Raw genomic sequence first — 26,397 nt, forward strand, 5'->3', positions numbered from 1 at the left:
ATCCACAGTATAATTTCTTCACCAACTATACATATTCTGACAGAGTAAGATCTGCTCTTCAATTGGGTTATTTAATAATAGATACAGTATGTATGCTATGGATACTTCTTTGAAAACAGTAAAAGCTGAGGAAAAGAATCTTGACTTTGTGCTGCTTCAAAACAGTAAAGTTAAAAAAAAAAAACGTGTGTAGTTATTTCATAACAATTTTTTTCTTTTATAATTTTTGGAAGCTTATTCCAACACCAATGAAAATAAGAATAATGTTCAAGGTGCTTTTTTGGGTAAAAACATTATAGAGTTTAGCAACTTATTCAGCTGTAACATATGCATAGTACATAACTAATTCTCCATGAGTAAAATTTCTGAAAGAGAAAGAGGTAGAACATGAATATTGAGTGAAGGGTGAGGACATTATAGCCATTTAAATCAAATCAGTAGAAAGCTGACAAAATGTGGCTGAGTTTAAAGAGAATGAGAAACACCTCACAATGTATTGTGAAAGTGAAAGCAGTGTAAGCTGTATATGTATAATCAGGCCTAGGCTGGGGCTCCACCAGTAGTCCCCACTTTTAGTCAGTAATGGGTTTGAGACCCACTCATAGGCTCCCCTTTCTATTGGGCAGTGACAACAACTGTTTGGAAATGACATGATGGAAGAAGGATGAGGAAAAATTAATTATTTGGAGGAATTAAGTGGATAGGACTGTCAAGTTTTGTAGGGCTGAAAGGCCTGTTATCATTCAAGCCTTTCTAATGTTCTAAAAAAAAGGATCCTGACAAGACTGGGCTCATTGCCTTTGTGAAAGTCTGTTATTTAGTTGTTTGGAATTTATTGTCTTTTGAGATTTATCTGTACTCTGCACAGCCTTACATCTTATTTCTGGCTACTTTATATTTTTGCATTTTCTAGCCTATATTTGTCATTGATCCTCATTCCCCTGTAACACGTACCAGCTTCAAGGTTGTCCATTCCTGCAAATATTTCCAGTTCAATAAAAGTTGAAAATCTCCCTAATGGCACAGTGGGTCAGCCCAAAGAATTGATGCTGTCGACTCCCTTCTCGGGGGGATTTGGGTTTTTGGGTGTCTGCTCGTGCCTTTACAAAATAGCACAAAAAATTGCACGTTGCCAAAACAATATTTTTCCTTGCACAACGATTTCAAAGTTTGGTGTGAAAACCTCACATCTGGCATCCATGACCAGCCTGCACACCTGCCTTCGCTTGTTAAACCTGATAAACATGAAGGGCTAATCTTTTTCTCATTTTTATTGCCCACTTCCTCACAATAGAAACTGCTGTGGGTAAATTGTGCACTAACCTTTGAAGGTATGGTGGGCTGCGCCCACCTGATAGTATATATAAAAGCAAGGGGACCTCTAATAGGACATTGTCACAAAAGGAGTAATAACTGGCAGGGACAAAAAAATTCACAATTATATTACAAAAAATAAATATAATAAGGTTGTTCAGAGAAGAAATATAATATTATAATTAGAAAACTTTTTCCAGACTCATTTGGTTGGTAGGGATGACCACCATCCATATGACATCCTATATTATGATCTCTGGGTATGTTCGAACACTAGAAAAACTTGAGTGATGAATATGGTAGCATGTGGTGTAAAGAAAGCAGGATAATGGAAAGAGCCATTCCTTCTGTTCGGGACCCCCTGTATATTTTAGTTCTGTAATAAATACCTCATTGTCATCCATTGGACTCGCTAGTCACAGTAAAAACAAAGCCTCAAAAAGGTGGGGATGAAGACAACTGTGGTAATAGGAAGGGTGGAGGTGATGGTGCTTAGTGGCATTGCAAATTGGTCAACTAAGCCAAGCAACATGAATCTTATGTTGATACAGTCATGTAAAGTTACAATAATTTGTTATTATTAACACACGTGTCCAACTAGATGTTTTCTGAAGGAACTTGAAGGAAATTCAAGCCTATGTCTTCATCATTGACCATGACTTGGGAAGAGATGCCAGCCCACTTTCTCAATACACTAAGCAGTAAAAATAGCTGTGTGAAACTGACATGATGGAAGAAAGGTGAGGAAACATTAATTATTTGAGGGAATTAAGTGGATAGGACTGCGGAGCCTTGTAGGGTTGAAATGCCTGTTGTTAACTAGGCCTTTCTAATGTTCTAAAACTGTAGGGTCCTGTAGGACACAGCCAAAGACACTCTTACACATCCTCACAGTGGGCATGATATCAGCCTATAGTGTATAGTGTATGGGAGTCTTTGGACTGTAGGGGGACACCACGGTTTCCCAGAACTGTTTACATGAACACTGAGAGAACATGTGAACTGAACACAAAACACCCAGCCAGGAATAAAGCTGGTAATCCAAACTATCTGTGTCACTATGATTTGTTTGTACACAAACTTTAAAAATAAATGTGATAGAGCATCTGTTGAGTGAACACAAGCTTTTAATAGCTACCAAGTACTGTAGTGACAATACCCAAAGGCAATATCCTTTGTGTAACTTTGATAAATACAGTTATGTTTTAGGATTTATGAATAAAAATGATATGATATGATCAAAGCAAAAATAATGTCCTGTCTCTTTAATAAATGTTTTGCTGTCATGACAATAGTGGTGCTTGTTGGAAGAAGGGGGACAGTTGTGTTATTTCCTACATCCTTACATTGCTTTACTGAAATAGCAGAATGAGCTCATCATGCCCCTTCAATCTTTATCATCTTGCCATTGGTGAGTTAGTGCCTCATGTACTAACTAAAGAAAATGATACAGGGCACGTTGAGTCTTCTTTGTGTGCCGTCTGTGGATGAAAGAAGACAGTTGCTCACCATTATCAAGCCAATCAGCTATCTGAAGGACAAACTTTGTCTGTCTGACAAAGGCTTCTGGTATTTGTGATAAATGAAATTGTTTGGCCAAGTTTAGCTACCTGATATAAAGATCATCACTTATTAATTGTATTTCATTCAATGACAGGGATAGAAATGGGAAGCTCTAATCTATAAGAAAAGGCCAGCTTTTTCAGATTCTTTGTAAATGATAAACATATTTTCTATTTGAAATTATTATACTCTGCTTCATTTTAATTTACAACTGTTAGGACATGAAACAACAATTCGGCGGTAAGAGTGAATCAACAGTCTCAAGTCACTGGTTTTGAAACCGCGCTATAAACTTTACATATTGATCCAAGGAAATCTTTTGTACATTCAGTCACATACTGTATGAAGTACAACACATATACTGTATGATGTCATTTCTCAATTCCTTTACAACTGCATTATCCATAAAATATGTTGGCTAGCCAATCCAGAAATTGCATATGTTTTCAATTCTCTCAGTTAAAATATAAATTTATATACATTGCATATGACATGCCAAGGCTACTTTATGGATATTTCTGTTTTGAGACAGTCGAAGAAAGCTGAAACACAGAAATAAGCCATACTCCACAGGTGCCTGCTAGAGATGAACAACACTGTCCTGTGCAACTTATTGAAAAAATCTGACTAAACATTGCAGACCCAAAAGACTGCAAGCAAAGTCAAAAAACGCAGTAAAAATTCATGCATTACTATAAAAGTAACAGATGTCTTGCATTGAACCACAAAGCATCATTCCCCAGATTTATAATGCTTCCCCAGACAGTCCAAAAGAATTTAGAATGAAACCATAATCTTTAATTAGCGCACAGAGCCTTGCACGAGTAGGTTTAGGACAATCTGTGGACCTATATCTAATATGTACAGTACAGTCTTTTGAATTTAAGGGAACAGAACACTTAAAGGGGTATAAGTTCATAATAATATCAGCCCAACCCAGAATTTTGCTTACTCCCCACCATGAAAACTTGGCCATCTCATCATGAAGACTCCCCCACATAGGATAAAAGCCATCAATGAAGCTCAAGAACTCAGATGAATGATCCAGAAGGTATGAGTGAGGGTTTCTGCACATGGCAACAGAGCCCGAAACAGGAGGAGGAGAAGGCAGGAACAATCTGAAACCACACTGATTTGTCTTCAAGGTAGACAAAAAGAGACAGAATGATGCCAGGGTAAGGGTTCACACAACCTCCTAGTTGAGAGATGGCAACACGTGCCTCATAGCTAGAATAGCTTGAACCAGGCTTGAGAGGAAGACCAGAGAAGTCATGACAGAAGTGACAATACCTCCTGATTACTAGAGGTCACATGGTTCCAGATGTGAACATAGAGGGACTATGTTGACCCTCTAACAAAGTAAGCAGTTAGAGACAGAAAATGGATGCAGGAATCCTGGGAGACTGTAGAGTATTTTCTAGCGTGGTGTCCCTAAAGCCACAAGGTCCCCTCACCTTTCACATAATCCTCTACTCATTTTACTTTTCATAAAAAATTAAATGACATATCTCACAGGTCACATTGGCAGTAAATACATCTAAATAGGGTTTAGTTTTTAGGTTTTTATTACAAATGATCCCTCTTTTCATTAGTATTCATTAATCAATGCCATGTAATTTGTCAATGCCTGTCTTAGCAGTCTAGGTTGTGGTGCTGAATGATACATGATGACTAGACAAGGAGCCAGTGTTAAAGTCAGAAACAGACTCCTAGAGAGCAGCATTGTCCAACTAAGTTGGCTGATCTGTGGAACCTTTGACCCCAAGTACTTGACCTCACTATGCCTTATAAAGCAGCCTCTCTTGAAATTGCTTTGAGCATGAATTTGAGAGAGAATGAAAATGCTGGTCAGTTAAGCAGGGCTCATTCAGCGTCATATGTAGAAAGTGTCTTCTTAGCCAAATGATCAATAAAACCAAAATGTTAACCAAAATTCATAGTCAAAAAGGCACACAAAACTCCAGGCTCCATAGAATGATTTAGATCTGACTAACATTGCAAAACAAAATATTTTATGAATCTCGAATCTTGGATGTCAGGACTAATGTACTGCTATCTTAAATACTGTCCAGGTGATGACATCACAACTTTGGGCTGTGATGTGATGGCAATGCTAAAAACAATAATAGACATCCAACATGAAAAAATATCCAAAATGATGACACCCACAATCATACAAAACTACAGTGCAAAAATAAATACAAATCTGCAATAAAAATTAGTAAGTTCAGAGTGGACAAATAAATTCCAAAAGAGTACAGAAATAAAATAGGTGGTATCAAAAACAACTAAACCATAACAACAAAAAACTTTCTAACTTTTGTACAAGACTTACTCTAAGCCACTTTCTATCTCTGTCCCTTTGCTCTTGTTGAAGAACTCATTTTATAATAACAGCTTAAATCCACCATACGAATTCCCTTCATAACTGTAAACACTTCAGTTGAGTCTCCCCCATTAATATATATTTGCTTAAACTGAAAAGGTTCAGCTCCTTCAGTCTCTCCTCACAACTCATACCTCTTAGTCCCAGAATCAGCAAAGTTGCTCTTGTCTGGAATTTCTCTAGCACTGCTATATCTTTTTTATAATATGGGGGCCAGAACTGGACACAGTACACTAGGTGAGGCCTCATGTACAGTATGTGTTATATAACTTAAGCATAACTTCCTGATACTCTACACAGTGTGATATTTATAACCTTACTAGGGGTCCCAAGACACAGAAGTCCCAAAACGTTGCAAAAGCATTTCTAATGATGCTCACCAGAAGGGCTTATACTGCCAAACCCCTGCTAGATAAATGGGCAAAGACAGAAATTAGATAAAAAAATAAAAAGATTTCATTCTTCACAAAAAAGCTCTGTCACCCAAAGAAGCTCTGTAGAGCACAAAGTCATTATGGAGTTGCCCAGAAACACAAGGAAATCCAACATGAAACAGTCATAATACAGTAAGCTAGCATCAATGTCAAAAACAGGGCATGAAAGTCAAAAATCTCAAAACTAACAAAGCACAGAAAACGCCCAAGAACTCATCAAACTCCTAGAGTGCATTCACAATGAACCACCAGGAATTATGGAGGAGGTTCCAATTTATAGAGCAGAGGGAAGGTGCTGGCCGTGATTGGCAGGTGGCCCCACACCCTGGGTGACAAATCACAAGACACAAGAAGATAGCAGAGGCATTGAAACTTAAACGTAAGTAATGGCAAATAAACACAAATAAACTTAATACATACAAAAGACTCAAAAATGAACAAAGACAACATAAAACATGAATTTAAACCTTAGCTGGAAGAAAACCTTGGATGAATTACAGCAACATTCTGTTAACCTTCTTAATGGCTTCCATACACTGTTTTGATTTAGAAAGTGACAAGGCCACTATGACTCCAGAGTCATTTTCATAAGGTGTACTTTGGATTTTCAGACATCCCATCGTGTATTCAAATATAACATTTTTACTTTCTACATGTAATCATTTATATTTACTTACATTAAATTTTATCTGCCACAAATCTGCCCATGCCCAAGACTTAAGCAGCTTCTTACTTATATTCCTATCCAATTCATTTATCCATTCATAATCCAACCCACTATAACCTAACTACAGGGTCACAGGGGTCTGCTGGGCACAAGGCAGGAAACAAACCCCTGGCAGGGCACACACACCAAGCACACACTAGGGACAATTTAGAATCGCCAATGCACCTAACCTATATGTCTTTGGACTGTGGGAGGAAACTGGAGAAAACCCATGCAGTCATGGGGACAACATGCAATTTCCACGCAGGGAGGACTTGGGAAGCGAACCCAGGTCTCCTAACTGTGAGACAGCAGCGCTACCACTGCGGCACCGTGCCACTTCAAATTATTTATATATATTAAAAATAGCTGCACTGAGGAACACTACTCTTAACTTCACCTAATTCTGAAGAAATTCCTTGCACTATCATCTTTAACTTCCTGTGCTTAAGCCCATGTGCAGCCATCTACAAGCACTGTGCCTTGAACTTTGACTTTTTTTAAATTACTTGTAGATGTGCCAACCAAGTGAACAATTCTTAATTAAGCATAGATTTTGTTCTGATAGACTTGATAAGCAAAAAGCAGTAATAATGATTCCATGAGAATAGGATCAAGAATCAATTTATACCACTTACGAGTTTCTGGTAGATACTGTGTTGCAGTTTACAATGTTGAATGCTGGTAATGATTTTATATAAATATAGAATGACTGGTTGATGTGCTAGGAGAGGTTAGGTATGGGACATAACACATTTGAAACATTCACTAAAACAGAGAATTACAGTAATCAACTGTCTTGTGTTTTAGTCCATCATTTCTATCAGAAGTCAAACAACAGTATGATTTCTCCATTTTTTTACTTTATTGAGCACTATTCAGAGAAATCAAGTAAGTAAGTAAGTTCACATTTCAGAAGCGCTCGTGACTTGTAGGCCCACTTACAAGAGGGCCCCAGGTGAGATGGTCTTTTTTGAACAATCCAAAAGTCTAAAGTACATTTTTAAATATTGTAACTTAGATTTGCATGGCACTGTCTGATAAACTGCAAAGATCTGCTAAGCTTCAGCTGCCCCATGACCCTGCCCTGGATAAGCAGGTTATGAAACAGACAGATGCATGAATATCATCCGGTAAAGGACATGTATGTTTTTGACCCAACTCAATGTGATTTGCATCGTCGGCCCATTTTTTGATTTATTTCATACCTTTTATAATTACTATATTCAGAAAATGAAGTATGGACATTATTACTTAGAGTATATTAATAACTAAAAATAAGCATCTTTGATGTTTGAGAAAAAGATAAATCACACTACATGACTAAATACTGTCCATTGAATATAGCTGAAGAGTGATTTAATGGCATCCTCTGTATTAATGACTTGAGGATCAACTGGTGCCCTGTACAGGGCTGCTTTGTAATTTGCACCTAATACTGTCAGAATATTTTTCACTGCCTACAATGCTAAACTGGACAAAGTGGGTAGGAGATGGATTGATTTTTATATGATATCTGTAATGCTATGGGACATGTACATTTGTTATGTGTGTGCAAAACGGTTCTTTTCTCAGTTCATAATCCTTCTGTCGAGAAAGGACATTTCGCCCTCCTGATTTAGAAATATTTTTGATATGTGGCACTGAATCACATAAATACATTTTTCATAAAAATAAATATACAAATAGGTAGACCTTGTAGTTTTTTCTAGACCCAGAATTACACAAAGGATGTCAAAGGTTTGAAAAAATTGCCTATTTTGTAAATTAAGCAGACAAGGGAGAACTCAAACTAAACAAAAATACGTGTACTTGCTGTAAAATGTCTTTCCACCAAGTGGGGTGGCTGCTTCATTTGCCTGCTTCTCAGATAATTCATAGTACATCTTTCTTTCTTTCTTTCTTTCTTTCTTTCTTTCTTTCTTTCTTTCTTTCTTTCTTCCTTCCTTCCTTCCTTCCTTCCAGTGATCTCTTACCCTAAGACCCATCTAGAAAAAGACATGTTCTGCACCCTCATACTATTTTTGACACCAAATTGTTCTTATTGCAGGCAATATTTCTGGAACTAATGAACAGATATAAATGATTTGCTTTACTTTGGATGGAAGATTAGATCCTAGCTTTGTATTTACACATCTTTTCTTAATTAAACAAAAAATGAAAATAATTGCAAAGGTTTCCAGAAAACTTCAAGGAGTTTGTTCCACCTTAAAATTATTTAGCCACAAGCTTATTAACATCACCAATGCATTAAGATCAACTGTCATAGTCTTCTTTATGATCAACTGTAGCAATAGTGGGCTACTTCAGCTTGATTCACAAACTCATTAAAAAATGATTTTTGACTGCTTTCATTAAACAGACATCATTAATCAATAGAGTCATAATTTTATGCTGATAATTTTGATTTTTGGTCGGACCCATCCTAAACTTACATTCCCTCATGGCTGCTCATTTTTCACCGAGACGTTTCCTCCTTGTTCTTGTTCTGTGCATTGAAAAAGCATAACAACACCAATAATGTATTTGTTCCTTCAAGATAATACCATAAATTTTGTCAAGAGTTAAAAGTTATGTCTGGCTTGAAGTCCCAGAAAAGTCACATCCAAAATGGATTTCCAATCCAAATCCCCATCTCCCCCGTGTTGTCATTCCAAAATCCACAGCAGGGAGTCTCCTACATCCTTGCCCTCTTTCACTTTGTGTTGAATGATTCACTAAACCTAATACTACATATTAATACAATTCTTTCTTTTTTTTTTTTTTGCACATGCAATTTTTTTTATAAAGAACACAGTCATATTTTAAGACTCCTTGCTTGTCCTGGTTCAGGATGATTACTGAAAACTTGCAGTTCTTTCTAGATCATGCTTCTTTTCAAGCACTGTATAATTAATATTTAATTTTGAAAGGATGATTTACGATAGGGGTGGCATCATGGAACTGTTTTTAACTCAGCCCTAGAAGAGCAGCTTCAGATCTCGGTCTGTTCACTGTTGGTGTGGTGTTAGCATGTTTTCCTGTGTCCATATGGGAACTTTGGATTTTACCCAGCACCTTAAACTTGAGCAGGTTAGGTGGATTAGTGATTCTATATAAAGACAGTTGGTATGTGTGATTGTTCCTCCCAACAAATTGATGCTTCATGGTCAGTTACTATCTGCCCAGTGCTACTGGCTATGGCTCCACACAACCCTGAATTGTGTTCATAAAATGAATGTGCAATGAGGCATTGGGTGATTTTTAATTAGTAATAATTAAAATTAATTAGCCTTTCATCAGATTTCAAATTCTTAAAAAAATGTCCCATTACTGCAGACTTGTCTAAGTATAGACAACCCCAGAAATGCACTTTTTTCATATGACTTGAGATTTACAAATCTAAGTCTGTACCACTCAGGCTTACATATCGAGAAAATGTGGTGGTGAACACTTAACTAAAACAGGTGAGCAACGGAAAAAGAAGCCAGACTGTAATTTCTAATGAAACTAGAACATGTTCTACTGAACTCATTTCTGTCTTTAGCAAAATTGCTAGTGGGTAGGATTCTGAGCCCACTACAATAAAAACATGCAACATGAAGTGAGAGGAAATGAGGTGAAAAATTAGTTGTTGGTTTATTTCATAATGATATACAGCCAGGATGAATCAAGATTTATAGGAAATATAGCCTATCTCCTCTTCTGTTTAGCTTCTATGACCTTTCATGTCCCTTGTATTTCATTGGAGTGTTTGACAAGGAATGCAGGAGGTTATTCTCTGGAAATAAATGGCTGGTTTCCTGTCCACATTTGACATGAGCACCAGGCAGAGAAATAATGGTGCTCCTGACAAGCTCAAAAAATGATATATGCTGTACATACATCCATACAAACATCCTTAAGGCCACTTACTCAAATTCACAGGATACAAAGCAGGAAACAAAACTGGGTATAGTGCCAGTCAGCTACAGGACATCAATAATTGAGTAGTCATCATAGAATATCACTCAAGGTTGACAAACATGAGTACACATAATGTGTGTACATACATACTATATACTCTACATATATACAGTCATTGATTTTTAGACCAACTTATTCTAACGCTGGGGCCTGCAGAGGCAAGGCAGTAAAAACCCTGGACATGGTGCCAGTCTGGCACTGGTGAATATATTTCTCTTGACCCTCTTAACAAGGTTAAACCACTCAGTGGGTATCACAAAACAATGGCTTGGTTTACCTCATATTTATCGTATATAAGAGTTTCTCCGTCAATGTGGATTCTGGAGTCTACTTTAGCTCCTGGCTTTTTGAGTTGTAGGGTGTTCCAAGGATCTTTCCACAGATTATCTTGTTTTTATTGTACTGTATATTCTTCCTCAAGCTCAAATTATGAATTCTTTCTTTCTCTTCTGTTTCTCCTACCATTTTAATGTTGATGATATTCAGCTTTTTTGTTCTTTTAAGTTGTCAAAACTACAAAAGTTGTCTTCTTTGGTTGACTGTCTGAAGGGGGTCAGTAACTGGCTACTAGCCAAATATTTAAGGTTAAAAACCCAGAAAACTGAGGTTTGAAGTTTTACCCCCCATGATCTGCCCCTGATAATTATTCAAAAACTTTCTACCATTTCTACTTCTTCTCATGCAAACTTACATAATTTAGGTGTCATATCTGATCAATCTCTGAGTGTTGATGATACTTATGTCCGGTGTCTCATTCGCTCTTACTTTTTTCATTTAAGAATCGTATCCAAGCTGTGATCTGTAGTTACAAGAGTTGAGTGGGACATGCTTCTCCATGCTTTCATTTCATCTCATTTTACTCTCGGAGTAAAGCTGGTTTGCCTTGTCTTCATTCTGTCGAAAAAATGTAGCTGCTAGGCTTTTAACAAGTTCACACAAATTGCTTCACATCTCCCCATTTTTATTGTTCTCACATTGGATCCCAGTGGAATTTAGGATCCAGTTCAAAATTCTGGTACTCACAGGACTCTGCATGGTCAAGCTCTTTAATATTTCATGAACCTTCTTCAGCATTACACTTGGGGCCACGCTTTGAGATCTGCTCAGTTAGATCTCCTTTTGGTTCTTCATATTGGACTAAAGACACATGGGGAGCACGTATTCCAGTCCACTGCTCCAAGGGTGTGGAACAGTCTTCCACAGACGTTGAGATCAGCAGAATCTACTGAACTGTTCAGGAGACAACTTAAGATGCGTCTGTTCAGACAGGCTTTTGAGTAGTTTTGATGTCTGTGGCTGAATTTTATATTATCCTCAAACTTTATATTGTTTGAATATTTAATTTTATTTTCTATTTTATTGTTTAATGCTTTGTGACTTTTGTCGGTGAAAGGCTTTTAGCTGAGTGAGGCCACTCTTCATAGTGCATCTTCGCTCAAAACTGTTGAAAGTGAATGCTGGCTGCTGGATTTAGAGTACAGTTTGTCAGGTAAGTGAAATAAAAACTAGTGACTGACTGGGCATCTGTGAGAGTGTCTTCATTATATAGCAAGATCTCTCCATTTCTACCTCACTACTCTCACTCATCCCCACCAGAGCAAATGCTGGATAAGCCTTCAAATGTCCGCGGTAAGAAATGTGCACGGGTAAACCTATATCTTCACTTGGGATACTCTGTTTAAAGTGTGAAGCACCAACATCCCTGCTCTCTGTAGTGACTACTGGGGCTTCTGACTGCAAAGGCATGTTGTTTTCACAGTGGGCTGTGTCCATTTCTGCCTCACTACAAGGTCAATAACAAATCCTACTCACAGACATTTCCCCATTTCAGTTAGCCTAAAATAGATATCGTTGACAGTATGGGAAAAAATGTAACAAACCATATGAAAACCTACAAATGGGGAGGCACGGGCAGAATGTGCAAACTCTACATAGACAGAAAGAAGCTAAAATTTGATACTGGCTTCATTAAACAATAGCACTAACCACTGAGCCACTATGCTACACAGTCACAGGGAGAATGTACAAGCTACAGATAGTCAGTAAGCAAGCTGCAATTTGAACCCAGGACACTGGCTGTGTGATGCAGCATTGCTAACCACTGCAGCAATTGGCCTTGAAAAAGATGTTGAATGCTTCATTCACAGTTTATTTATTTTACTTTTTTGATTTTTGATATTTTAAAGAAGCATAACTATCATCTGCGGTGGGTTGGCTCCCTGCCCAGGACTGGTTCCTGCCTTGTGCCCTGTGTTGGCTGGGATTGGCTCCAGCAGACCCCCGTGACCCTGTATTCGGATTCAGCGGGTTAGGAAATGGATGGATGGATGGATAACTATCATGATTTGAAAACAGTTATTAAGAATTTTGAAAATGAGATGTTACTTTAAAATCTATCTGTCTATCATGGAGAACAGCACCATTTGTACATCTAGAATGATAGGTGAACCCAAAGCACATAGTTATAAACAACTGAAGGATGCAAAAAATTAATATTATAGGCAAAATCTCTTAATGCAAGGGAAACCATTTTCATTTAAAAGCAGTGATTTAAAAGTAATTTTGGCAAAGACTTCTTTGATCAATTCAGACATGTCCTATCATTTCCTATTTATTTAATACAGAAACTAAACCATGAAGGTTTGCAATTTTTGGTTATTCCACTGCCTCTATGAATATTTGTTAAAAGTCACTTGTGATAATGGACAGTATAAAAGGCAGTCTATCAAAGCAACAGTAATATTAGTGCTTATTCATTGTCATCAGTTTTTAAATAATGTCTTGCCTTTGCAAGTAAGATACCGAGATAAATTAGAGGAAACTCATTCAAACCAAGTATTGTATATGAAAACCACAAAAAATACTAGGAGGAGCCTACAAGTATCATGTTATCAAGAATAAATAAAAAAAAAAGTAATTTTGGAATTACTGAGAAAGTGGTTTGACTCTGTGAGTGTAGTTCATAAGTATATAAGATATATAGCATCCACTAACTTTCACAGATGTCTATTCTGGGTAGGAGTAAAATTGGCAGAGCCTGATGTTCAGTAATATGTGAAAGAGCAGGAATACAAATCTGGTGAAATAAGGAGAAACCCTCTAGTAATCAAACAATTTAACTTGTCAATGTAAAATATGTAAAGTCTTAAGGATGCCATCAAGATAACAAGTAAAATGTGCTACCATCTTTGCTTCCCAATAAAACAGGGAATGTTCATACCATAGAGTTCAGGCAGACCACTTTACAGGTACAATTGTATAAATATATTTTATTAGAGAATTCTATATTATTTATGAAAATATTATTATATTTTTTAAATATCTTACATCTGTTTCTGCCTATTTTTTTTTTATTTTTATCATGTCCATAGTACAAATTGACTGTTAATGTATGAACATGCTATTCAGTGATGCTACCTGAAGTGATACTAACTGAAACTGTGTTATTTCTGAATAAAGGCTATCTATCTATCTATCTATCTATCTATCTATCTATCTATCTATCTATCTATCTATCTATCTATCTATCTATCTATCTGTCTGTCTGTCTGTCTGTCTGTCTGTCTGTCTGTCTGTCTGTCTAGTCTAGCACCTATCCTAGTTCTTCTCTCACAGCACGTTTCATTGCCGCTAATGAAAGCAGAGTGCTTATATAGCTGAGCTTTTTTTCCACATATTCCACATAGGTGCCTAATCTAACACCATAAAATGTTTAATATGACAACCATTGTCTGAATCCCCTAATAAAAGCTTGCTTGAATTTCTGAGCACTCACATTGTTGGCATCTGTTCATGTCACGTTTTGTTTTTTTCCTTAACAAAGACAAAGCAGGGGCAATAAGTCAGGAAGGTGCTACCACCCACTCAGCTGATTTGTTTTCCTTGCTCTGCATTGTTTTACTTTGGGTGCTTAAACGCCATGTACTCTACCATTCATGTGAAAATCCCAAAGCCAAAAACAATTTATTAGGTGGGCCCTCCGCAGCCACTAGAGCATAACTGTATTTGACTAAATTCACTCTTATCACAAAAAGAAAGGCATTTTTAGCTGATTAGTTTTAACTTTAAAATCATAATACAAATTCAAATCAAACAAGATATGCAAAGAATTTCATTAACAGGTTTGGGCTGTTGTATAGAATTTTTTTTTTAAATGAATGTACCTTTTGTCCAGTGAAAGAGCTTGTCACTAGCCTGTGTGGGTATCTGAGCAGTGTAAGTCAAATGTCACAAACTCTCTTTTATGGTTTTAGGAAGGTTAATCATAAACCAGTAAGGAGATGAAGGTTGTGCTTCCGCTTTCAAAGTTGAAGAGGAATAAGAAGTCTGTAAAATGCATACTGAAAAAATGTGGTTAAACCACTTCCCTGTGTCTTATACTATGATTAAAAAAAGCAGCAAGGACATAAAGACTGTAGGCTCAGGGATACAAATAAACTACCTTGAAACTTGCTACTAAACTTTACTTATGTATTTATACACTTGTTTGTTTTCTAGGTAGCACAGGCATCAGTGTCCAGTTTGCACATTCTCCTCAAGTCTCAGTGGGCTTTCTTTGGGTAAAATGGTTTCCTTCTATATCCTCGATGACGATGATGTGTGTGTGTGTGTGTGTGTGTGTGTTAGGATGATTTGTGAGTGTGTATGAGTGAGTCCTAAATAGACTGCTGTTCTGTCCAGGACTGATTCCTGTCTACAAAAACGAGCAGATTTGAGAATGTGATGATATAGTATGTTATTTATTGACAATGATGGAGTAGCACTCCATCCAGGGTTGTTTCCTGTATTCAGTCTACTGTAATGTTGCCAGGATAGGACTGGTCTCTAACAACTCTACAATGCAATACATTTTTTTTACTTGTACATTTTTATATATACTCCATCCATCCATCCATCCATCCATCCATCCATCCATCCATCCATCCATCCATCCATCCATCCATCCATCCATCCATCCATCCATCCATCCATCCATCCATCTATCTATCTATCTATCTATCTATCTATCTATCTATCTATCTATCTGTTTATGCCTATTTTATAGCCAAACTACATGAGTTTCAGAACAGCTCATCCACTGGAAGCTAAGCATGATCAGGCTGGCATGGGAGACCATCTAAGAGAAGCTCGGTTTGCTGCTGAAAGAGGTGTTAGTAAGGCCATTGTGGTTGCTTACCTTGGGGTCTGGGTGTGTGCCTCATTGCAGTGATGGGGACACAGTGCTGTAAAAATTGCCATTGTTCTGCAGATGAGATGTAAAACTGAGGTCCTAACTGTCTGTGGTTATTAAAGATCCCTGGGCATCTTTCAAAAAGAGTAGGGTTTATACCAATGCCCTAGTTAAACTGCCCACAATGGCCAGGTCAATATGTCCCTCTAATATTTCCTTGACTCTAACTACTAATTTTCTCTCTTATTCCCTCACTGCCTATTGTTCATGTGTAGTGAGTGCACTGGTGCAAGAATGGCTGCTGTCGCATCATCCAGATGGGTGCTACACATTGGTGGTTGTTGAAGTGGCTTCCCACTCACTATGAAAACCACTTTCAGTAGTGAGAACAATGCTTTATATATAGAATTATTATATAAAGAATTATTATTATTCTTATTTTGACACACACACACAACTAAATACATATTTACACATACCTACACAACTCACATGAACACATTTACAAAAAATTTTCATATAACACCCTTCCATCCATTTTCCAACCCATTGAATTCAAACACAGGGGTCTGCCGGAGCCAATCCCAGCCAACACAGGGTGCAAGGCAGGAAGCAATCCCGGACAGAGCGCCAACCCACTGCAGGACACACACACCCACACCAAGCACAATTTAGAATCTCCAATCCACCTAACCTGCATGTCTTTGGACTGTGGGAGGAAACCGGAGGAAACCCACGCAGACAAAGGGAGAATATGCACACTCCACGCAGGGAGGACCCGGGAAGCGAACCACTGCACCACCGTGCTGCCCTTTCATATAACAATAACATGAAAAATAATTTTCAGAATTGGATATAAAAACCTAGTTAATTCAGAGCAAAAAACTAAAGTTGCTGCTTAATTTACCATAAAATACACTATGTGCAAGTGCTATTACAATATATTTTATCTGATAGCTATATGTCTTATTTATACATTCTGTCACACATCCATTTCAAGTGATTACCAAATCCATTGCAATGTCAGAGGGTCCCTCAATCTCATTGAGCAGCATGGAAATGAGGCAGGAGCCAACCCTGTACAGAAGGCCTGGCCACCTCAGGACACTTGCACTTCCATATCCACACTTCCACACACCATGTGGCTGAATTTGGAGTGTTCAGTTAACCTGGCATGTCTGTTGTTGAGATGTTACAGAGAAATGGGAGGACAAGGCCATATACAAAGGAGGACAGTCAAACAAAACAAAGTCCTTTATTGGGCTAACTATTGAACCCATGACCTTTTCGATAAATGCATGTATATTTGAGTATATGTTATACAACCCACCAGCTTCAAGCCCTTAGCAAGTTTGGGGTGGAGCATTAACAAATAGATCATTGTTAAAAGAATAGGTGTTACTCATTGTAAGTTTAGGAAGACTCTTATCTACATGACTGTTAAAAATCCTGAAATTAACACACCCTTATTTTGAGCACTTGGCTTTTTAAAGCACAACAGATAGATACATTCTTGAGATCAGAGTGTGTAAGTGTGGCAAATAGGAGCGTGTGGCGTCATTCTACTGGCAGACTGTGGTGGCACTTTAGAACAGAGACTTTAATGGCTTATTATATAAAGTGACTCTATCAGTCAGTTATTGCTAGTAACACAAACAAAGCCTTGCAAAGGTCTTCTTGTGTGGCAGTAAGCGACTAACAGATGAACTGTCAGTGTCCACCATGCTAAGTTGCACTTTGTATGTCTTACTGTGTTTGTTAAAGATTTCTTACATAGCAGTAAATTACTAATAGATTCACCTAGGTAGCTGCTATTTTAAAGTGTCACTGCCCCCTATCATCGTTGCTTTTGTCATTCATTTGTATCTGCAAGCTGAACCCAGCAGACACATTAAATGTTTCTTTTCTTGCTGATTTGAAATAAACCACCACATAACAGTGCTAATTCTTCTAACGCCTACAACTCAGAAAGCGCAATATCCCAGCACATGATGTAATCTCTTTTTAAAAAGAAAAAACTGAAAATGAAAAATGCAAGGAAGTTACTGTATTATACAGGAAGCGAGTTCAGATAGAAGGATAGATAAAAATATTACGGAGGGTTTCATTTTACTAAGAACTCAAACCTAGGAGGAAGAATGAAACATTTATTAACAGAAAATTCAGCGTTTCTCTTCAGTTTTTTTGCATAGAAAGTCTTTCTGCTTACCTGCTCAGAATATCCCAGCACACAAACCCTGGACCAGAGGACGTGTAATCCAAGAGGGATGAATGAACTTGAGCACTAGTAGAGGTTTCTTCCAACTTTACATGGGATAACTGCTTCCAGCAGCTAGGAACTTGTAAAGATGAATTTTGTGTGTGTGTGTTTCTCCTTTGGGTACAACACTAGCCACTGAGGTCATGCAGGAAATATACAGCAGAAAAAAAAAAACAATTTTCTTCACTGAGAAAGCGAGCAAGAGGAGGGAAGGAGGAGGTCACACCACATCTATCTCCCACCCAGGCTTTGTAATGAAGACTTCTTCTTGCTGTTTGATTCTTCCTTTGGTGTTATTGTTATGTTTTGTCAAAGAGGTTTAGGAAGAAGCAGACTGAAAGTTGCGACTGATTTCACGTGGAGCCTTGCTGCCAGTTGTGTTGTGTTTGATCTGAGAGGAGAGTCTGTGGGGCTGTGCTGTGCCGGGCTATATTTAAACAGTGTTCTCAGCAAGTCATGCCTGTCAGCAGCTGAAACGTCTGGGGCAGGCTTTTCTCAGAGAGGCAGCAGCTGAGCTATCAGCATGTTACTCATCCACACAGACAAGTGCATGCCTTCAGACGAAAGGTGACCAGAAATTAAACTGCCATTTGAATGCCTAATATATTAGCACAGATAAATCTATTTTAAGGAAGGATTTGGAATAGTATTGTGTCAAAGGCAGAGCTGTAAATTCTTCAGTGTTTGCCCCACATTCTCTTCTTCGGTCTTAGCTGTGCCACTGCTAAACTATCTCTGCCACAGTCTGGAGAGTTCTAGTAATATTAGGAAAAGAAAGCCAATTAAAGTGTGACTAAGAAATTCAAAGTGACTTAAATGTAAAAATCCCAGTTTAGTGAAAGGAAGGATTAACGAAGTGTCTTATTAGCAGTTATTGTGCACGTAGCAGAACAGTAAGGTTGTCTACAAGAGATAAGGATACATCACAATTCTTTACATTTAAATTTAACGGTCATAGCGCAGGCAGCTTAAGTTGCTCGATCGGAATCACAAAGGAACCAAAGACTAGAATTGAACAGGGACGTATTTAGCCACTAGCCCAAAATGGCAATTCAAATAAATCCAGGTTCTGGCGGCCTGGCATGCTGACTGCCTCATTTTTTGGCTATTCACGGTTATTTTTATGTTTTTTTTTATCATAATTGTGACAACACAATTTTATTATTATTAGTTTTTTAAAGATGGCTTCCATTTTGTGCTAATCTTTACATGGCTTATTATTATTGATATATTGTGATATCATCCATCCATTATCCAACCCGCTATATCTTAACTACAGGGTCATGGGGGCCTGCTGGAGCCAACCTTAAAATGGCAACACACAGATTCTGGTATCCTAGCCTTTGGATTCATTAGGGTTAGTTAGAGGTAAATTACACATCATAGTTTGGGGACCTTTGATATTTTGATGTCAACTTCTGGTTCAGCATTCTGGCCTTAACACATGGTTTTTATTCTAGCCTGTTTAAAGACTTCAATTTTGAAGTTGATTTGTGCCTCCCATCTCCTGGCCAATTCCTCTAACTTTCTCTTCCAACTAAACATCTCCTCTTCAAAGAGTGTGTGTGTATTGCCTCATAAAGGCATAGAAAATGGATGAACCAGGAGATGAAAGCCAAAACAACGAATTAAACAAGATAGGATTAGAAAGAAGAAGTCAGAATTTGCTAGATAAAACAGCAATGCACAGCTAAGAAAGAGAAACACATTTTTTAATTTAAGAAGTCAAATTTGCTAGATAAAACAGCAATGCACAGCTAAGAAAGAGAAACACATTTTTTAATTTAAAATTTTAAAACCTCATATTACTCATGTTGTAAAATCCAGATGTCAGTAATCCAGTTGTATGCTCAAATTGTGCAAAACACATGCTTTCCTAAAATTGTGTTTAATGCCTACTTCTGGAATTATCAGCACACATGATAAACAGGAAACTGAAGCCTTATGGTTTGACCTTTTGAATTGAAGATCCAACTGTCCCCCTCATTCGTTGGTCCAGAGTCCTGTCTTCAACTCCAAAAGGAAATCCCATGAGGCTTTAGTTCCCTCTTTATGATATGCGCTGGTTATTCCAGATATATATACGACTGGATAACAGACATGTGGATTACGTGACACAAGCAAAGTGAGATTTGTTTCTCTCTTTTTCATGGGTGTTTTTTTGGGTTGCTTGCCATTGTACAGCATTGGTACTGTACATTATAAACTTTTTTTCTCTCCATTCTGCACGTAAACATGATATTAATATTTTTCTCGGCTTCAGACTACATGGAGTAAGTAAAATATTAAAAAATATAATTTTTTTAATGTAGTATTCCATCAAGTGGGTTTGCTATATAATTATACAAAAATCAGACAAAAAACAAAATATATATAAAATAAAAGAAAAATAATCACTTATATGCAATATCATTGAAATGCATTTTATTTCTTTTTGAGCTTCTATGGTAGATACAGTCCCTGTAATTTGGGTAGTGTTTTGCGAAAGGGAAATTTGAACTCTGTAAATCTTTGGCACTTAAAAACAAAAAACAAATGTACTTTATATTTAGAGAATTCTTTAACATAAAATTACAAAAGAACAAAAAACACAGAAATACAAAGGAAAAAAAAAACCTAAACGGCAATCCTCAAAAACCAAACAAGATCAGTCCACAGTCAAGAATCAAGAGTTGAAAACAAGTAAAATGCAAGCAGAACTTATAAGAAACACCATTCAAAAAAGTCAGTGTCACCGGGTCCTCCTTCTGGCTTAAGGACTAGAAGTGGTCCCCTAGCTGTGGTGTCAGGTGGCCTTGCTCCCTTTTGCCCCACCTTAAAGGTTTGTCACATGAATATTGCATTCTAAAGTGAAGCAAATTTCATAAATTTAAAATAAAATCCCTAGCCCACTATTTCATTTTATAATGGAGTTAATGTCAACTGGGGTCTTATTTTGAAGAAATGGCTTAAAACTTACCAGATACGTCAAGTTTTTCAAGCCAAAAATGTTATTGAACGTTGATACAAAATGTTGAGATTACACACATATTGCAAAATACTGCATCCATGTAATTTTAAGAAGGAAAAAAAAGCAAAAAGCAAGACAGTGTTTGTTCTTAGATTCAACCATTTTGAAAGGAGAATTGTGACATGCTTTACTTTGCTAAACGTATCCTTTAAGTGCACAAAGCACATTCACAAAAATAAAATATAATTAACATTCTGAAAAAAGATAGAATGAAACAGAACAATATACAATAAGTAAAATTCAGAAGGATCTGAAATCAAAACATAATCAATAATACAATATACAAAGTCAAATTTCAAAGACAACAAAAAGGTTCAATAAACAGAAAATATAGAAATAAGGCCCTGGCTGAATCGTAACAGGACAGCCAGTCTGGCCCTCCAGAGTACTATTTTGTGGTGAGAGGAACATACAGGACTTTGTGACTGTTGTGATTCAATACGCTCAAAATGGCAAAATGGTGTGAGGTCTCTTAAAGACACTTGAAACCAGCCAGGTCCCTCCTGAGCCTGACTAGAAAAATTTCACCTAAGGCAGCCTGATCCTAATACACTGGCTGATTTTTTTCTTACATGGGCCTAAAAGGAGTTTTTGACTTCAAAAGTTCAGTTTATCTTTAAATGTCCCAAAATATATCGATATGCCTCTCAAGAGAATGTAAAAAATCTTTGGCTTGAAAAATCAAGCCAATAATTGTGCTAAAGAAGAATTTCTTTATATAAATAAGAGAAGAGCAAAAATGGCAAAAATGTGAAGACAAAAAGGATGTGCGTAACAAGGTAATCTACTGTTATAGGTGGTCGGGGCATCAGGTGAGTTTTTAGTAAATAATCGTGTGCAGGACTCCAATCAGGTGCAGGTATGTGCAGGCACACCTTGGTCTGTCACTAATTGGGATACTTGGCCTATCATGCTGCATACACGTACAGAGGTAGGCGGATCAGTCGGGTGCTTCAATTACGCCTCAGAGGTAGAGGCTTGTTGCGCCTACACCCAGTTACATAGGAGAGTTTAAAAGGAGCGTGTGCAGAAGGAGGGGGAAGAAGAAAAGAGACTGGCCAGCGAAAGGGAAGAGAAAGACGAGAGAATGACAGAAATTAAATGGAAAGAAGAAGAGAGACACAGAGATGGGGAGAGAGTATGAGCAAGCGAGCGAGAGCACTCATGCAGTAAGGTGTGAGATGCAGGTGGTCGTGAGTGAGCTTCAGGGTTCCAAGAGCAGCCCCACATGTGGTGTCTCCTGCAGATGCTGAGGGATAGATGGCAGGAGACGTATGCAGCTCAGAGTGGCGCCCCATGATTGCCAAAGGCCTGGCACCAGGTGCAAAAGGGCAGCATTGGGGCTCATAGTTTTGTGAACTGTCTCAGAATTTTAATCTTGCTGCTTTTAATGGAATATCATTTATTGAGCTTTTGACCTTCACCTTCACTATTTTTATGGATTATTTATTTAATAATTGATTTCACTGCACTATTTATTTGGACACTTTGATTTGTGTTCGGATTGTTTTAATAAAAACACTTGAGCACGGTTACATATCATAGCGATGTGAGTGTCCTTATTTGCCCAGCTCATCCTTGGTTACGTTATCAATGGAGGTGAGTTCATAAGGCTCCCAAAGGCAACAGGAAGAGTGGAAATGACCCACACCATCACACACACAACAACAAATTTTAATTCACAAAAAAGAAATCAAAATTCAAGAACAGAAGTAAAATTCCAAGAAAGCAGAAAATTAACACTTACAAACTTACAAACACTTTACTTAAGTGAGGTCTTACACTTACACCTCTCTCCAAAAGTTGTATAATCAATGAACTACTTATAGACCCACTTCTCAGCCAGAATTTATAGGCTAAGGGTGGTTCTACCCATAAAATACAAGGAACATCAGAGAACAATACAAGGTACAAGGATACTGAATAAAAATATTAATAAAAACTACATAAGTATATTAGTCAAGCAAAATGACACCTTTTATTGGCTAACTAAAAAGATTACAATATGCAAGCTTTCGAGGCAACTCAGGCCCCTTCTTCAGGCAAGAGTTGCCTCGAAAGCTTGCATATTGTAATCTTTTTAGTTAGCCAATAAAAGGTGTCGTTTTGCTTGACTTTTCACTACATTCATAATGGCTAACACGGTAGAACACCCTAGTACTATAAATATATTAAATACATTAAAAATAAACAAAAAAGACAAAAATAAGCAAAATGCACATATGCCAGGAAAAAAAACAGTGGCATGGCCTGGAACCCTTGATATGTCAAGGACACAGTGAAAGGGAAGAGCTTCCTGAAGATTTTTAAAAAGAAAAACACCTGGAAATGAAAACATTGGAAAGTACTCATTAGAATCTTTGTTGTGACACAGATAAGTAGTCAAAACCCACAAAGAGAGTACTGACAGAAATGATAGCAAATCCCACTATGTGTAACACAAATGAAGTCGAGAGTACAAAACAGAAAGGCCCTAACACTACATTCTTCCTGAAAGTGCCTTTAAACTTTTTTTAGCACTAACCAGATATGATAGAAAGCTTAATCGAAAGAGAGGATGGGTAGAGATGCATAACGACTGACTAAAATAATATGGTGCTATACACATGGTGGTGTACAATAATATGGTATCAACTAGTTGTCATTGCTCTCAATAACTTTGCCATGGTCATCAAAGAATAATTCCAAAACTGTGGAACACATGAAAACAAAAAGCCCTGAAAAGTCATCACAAAACACCAAATATCAATAACACAAAATAGTTCCTGGACTCTAAAGTGGAGGTGGTCCCGGAACTGGACTATAAAGGCCCATGTGGCCCAGTATATCAAAGAGCTTTGAGCTGAGAGAAGGATGATGACAAAGGTTCATCTGGTGAGACTGGTGGAAAGTGTCACTTTAAGAGGAAGGTGCACAGAGAGAGATAATCTTACTTATGAACACCCTGAGGCCATGTCTATGTGTAGGTAGACTTTGGTGTCCCATTGCAATTAGTCCTTGTTTTGTCATTTACTACTTTGTTTCCTTGTGTCTATATTTGAGTCTGGGGTCTAACAAGAGTGCTACTAAAGTTCACACTGTATGAATAGTAATCGTTGATGTGTGTATTTTATGTGTTGTTGTGCATGTTTGGAGCAGTTCATCTGCAATAAAAGAGGAACAAATGGTAGGGTATTTATTAAAACTGTACTCACATTAAAAGTGAAGAATAGTAAAACACTGAAACAAGAAACATAAACCAAACTATGCCATCGGTTGAACACTGTAAGAAAAAAAAAATCTGAAAGAAATACTATAGCTGTAACTAGATATTTTATTATTTTAAATGGTTTCTCTCATTGCCATAGAGGAATTTTGCCCTTCTCCCCCTTGGGGAACTGCTTCATCCCATTGGCATTTGTGGATTTCAAAGCATGAATTGCTTGTTTCAGCCTTTGCCACAACATCTCCATGTGGTTTAGTTATGGACTCTAAACTCAGACTAGCTCAAAATGTATTTTCCTCAGGCATTAGACATTTTTGATTGTTTCAGATGAGTGTCTTTCTGATTAAACCACAGCATTTTAACTTCAACCTACCAACTGATTGCACAACACTTTTCTTGAAGATTCCTTTGTTATGAGCAGAATTCATGGTTCCATCAGTGATGGAAAATTGTCCATGTCCTTTGCAATAGAATATGCCTAAACCTGACACATTGGGCTATATTGCATAATCTTCTGTCCAGACATACTGGAGCACATGATGATGATGAGTATCTCTTTTTACTCCTTTCTCCTCTGGAAGACAATTCAGGTATATTTCAGCTAACATGAGGTGAGCACTCATAACCAAATTGGTTAGTAGTGGTGTTCGTATTGCTTCACTGTCATGGATCTGACCCAGTATTCTGACCTCCAAAAGTCATGCAAAAAGACAAGATTAAAAGATTAATAAAGTATATCAAATCAAGTCAAAATCAAATTTCAGTGTCTTTCTAATGGTGGAATCATGACCATTGATAATGTCTGTAACACACACCAAAAAGAGGGTGAAGAAGACATATGTAACTCTGACCATAATACAGTAGGTATTCAACTTAGAGCCCAGAAAATGCTTGAAACAGCTCTTCCGAAAACCTCATCTTGATCGTATGGGTCAAAATTAGTGAGATTTAAACTAGACAAGATGGTGTGAATCATGATGTATTCAATCAAAAGGCCTTAAATGTCTCTTGAAGTGGGTTTGGCTCACTGGGAGTGTGTGAACTTTTCAAAATGAAAACTTTATTGTCTTTTATTTTCTAGATTTATCTGTATATGCTAGTACAACCAACAAAAGGATAAAATCTAAGTCCTCGTGAGAAATATGCAATGATGCAAAAAGGTAAAAAGTAAGGCAATTTTTCATAGTACTGCATAGAATTTATCTATATATAACTAAAAATAAAAAAACAGTAAGGTCTGAGTGTCCAGTGCCTCTGGTCAACCTGATTAATCAGTTTGCTATGGTGATGCGACAAAAGAGGAAGCGCAAGTGTGAGACACTCAAAATGAAGTTAAGGTGTAAGAAGCTTTCTGAGAGAGTCACCTTCAAAGACAGCAAGTATAAAACCAGACAGGAGGTGAGAAAGGCACCTTGCAATTGATGAAATAATATGAGATGCTGGCTTTACAGGAACTTGCTCAAGAGTGGGAGTCCTGGTGGAGAGATGTAAACACATGTGAATACAGAGGAAAGGTGCTGAAGGTACATGTAGAACAAGAGATAGCAAACACTTTTTAATTATTCTATTATCCGTTTTCGACAAGTACTGTAGCTAGTACTTAAGAAAAAAGTGTAGATCCCTAATCTTTAGATTTTCTGTGACATTCATTAATATTTCTGTCTAAAACGAAAAGTAAAATATTCACATTGTGTAAGAGGTCAGATTTATTTAACATGTGGCATTTTGATATGTGTGTTGTTGTTATGTCATAATGCTGCTCATATAATTCTAATTTTTCTGTTACAGATCCCCAGACAGCAGTTTTCATTTCTCAAATCAGTGTCTCTATCATGCCTGTGGAGGACCCCAGCTCTTAATGTACCCCCCTTACCTTTGTCAACAGCCTTAAAACATTTCATTTTCTGAAATATGAATATATATTGGCACAGCTTGCAAAATCAAAGGTGTACTGTATTTAGTATGCAAATGTCTTTCCTTTTTTATCTGTTTTTGGGTTTATTTTGTGAAACACTTCAAAAGAGAAAACAGATCACGAATAGCATAACTGGTTCATGAAGAACTCCAGGATTTACACAAATAATGGATAACCCCAATTTTCAATAACACCAAATTAGACTGAAGTTTTACGAGGGAAATAAAGTTAAATTTTTTTGTCAAAACAGACTTTTGAGTGGTTTGAACAGCAGAGATTAACTTTAGTTATTTTAACGTCAAGTAAAAAAAAATGTCATGTAATTGGCTGGGTTATTGGCACATAAATCAAAAAGAGCCTTTCATCAAAACCAATAGTTTGTTCCATCTTTTAAGTGAAAAGTCAACGGAAGTACTTACTAAAACCACAATTCTTTTCAGTTTTCTTTTGCCTTTTTACCATTTTTTTTTTTCAAAATTCAAAGTTGTT

General features: G+C 37.2%; 1 protein-coding gene across 12 annotated transcripts in view; it reads right to left on the reverse strand.

Annotated features, from left to right (window-relative positions):
- LOC120525615 (filamin-A-interacting protein 1) overlaps window positions 1-18,285 on the reverse strand; it is a 283,170-nt gene extending 264,885 nt beyond the window's left edge. For 5 of the 12 annotated variants that reach the window (XM_039748040.1, XM_039748050.1, XM_039748043.1 and 2 more), the window contains exon 1: window positions 8,839-12,551. The gene's annotated coding sequence lies outside the window, so the exon portion shown is untranslated. Of the gene's footprint in view, window positions 1-8,838; window positions 12,552-17,727 lie in introns of those variants that run through there. The other 7 variants (XM_039748047.1, XM_039748044.1, XM_039748041.1 and 4 more) reach the window with 6 other exon arrangements.
- Between the last annotated feature and the right edge of the window lie 8,112 nt (window positions 18,286-26,397).

The sequence above is a fragment of the Polypterus senegalus genome, chromosome 3 (assembly GCF_016835505.1).
Source record: "Polypterus senegalus isolate Bchr_013 chromosome 3, ASM1683550v1, whole genome shotgun sequence".
Classification (NCBI taxonomy): domain Eukaryota; kingdom Metazoa; phylum Chordata; class Cladistia; order Polypteriformes; family Polypteridae; genus Polypterus; species Polypterus senegalus.